The sequence below is a fragment of the Propithecus coquereli genome, unplaced genomic scaffold, assembly GCF_000956105.1.
Source record: "Propithecus coquereli isolate 6110/MARCELLA unplaced genomic scaffold, Pcoq_1.0 Scaffold449, whole genome shotgun sequence".
NCBI classification, from domain to species: Eukaryota; Metazoa; Chordata; class Mammalia; order Primates; family Indriidae; genus Propithecus; species Propithecus coquereli.
Window position 1 is genome coordinate 1,272,785 of NW_012150274.1, and position 560 is coordinate 1,273,344.

Below are 560 nucleotides of genomic sequence, written 5' to 3' on the forward strand. Positions count from 1 at the left end.
ACCAAGACAGGCCCCCCCAGACCAGGACAAGCCCCCTCAGACTGGACAGGCCCCCCTAGACTGGGACAAGCCCCCTCAGACTAAGATGGGCCACCTTGAGACCAAGACAGGCACCCCCAGACTGGGACAGGCCCCCCTTAGACTGGGATATGCCCCCTCAGACTGGGACAGGCCCCCCCAGACCGGAACAAGCCCCCTCAGACCGGGACAGGCCCCCTCTGACCCTCACCTGGGCTGGCCACCAACCTGCAGCAGTAGCAAGGAGGAAGCTCTGCTCTGGGGTGCCCTGTCCTGGACCTGTGTTCTGCCTCCCCCCCAGCCAGTCACCGCCCATCTGGACCTGGGTCCACTGCTGGCAGGGGCAGGCGGCTGCGTGTCCACCCTTAGCTCACAGACTGAGGCTGGCAGGGTCGCTGCCCAGGGTCACTCCCTTCCCCTGGGTCACAGATGGCACTGACTCGAGTGCCCGCCAGTGCAGGCGGAGGGCAGAGAAGGGAGGGGAGGGCCAGCACCCCTCCATCCAGGATGACTTTCCAGGCTGTGGAGCCACGCTGGGGGTG

At 66.6% G+C, this 560-nt stretch overlaps 1 protein-coding gene across 3 annotated transcripts in view; it reads right to left on the reverse strand.

The window, feature by feature from the left end:
• Positions 1-296, reverse strand: part of ENTPD8 (ectonucleoside triphosphate diphosphohydrolase 8) — a 6,047-nt gene extending 5,751 nt beyond the window's left edge. The window contains exon 1 of one of the 3 annotated variants that reach the window (XM_012654831.1): positions 247-296. The gene's annotated coding sequence lies outside the window, so the exon portion shown is untranslated. Of the gene's footprint in view, positions 1-229 lie in introns of all 3 variants that reach the window. The other 2 variants (XM_012654830.1, XM_012654832.1) reach the window with 2 other exon arrangements.
• Between the last annotated feature and the right edge of the window lie 264 nt (positions 297-560).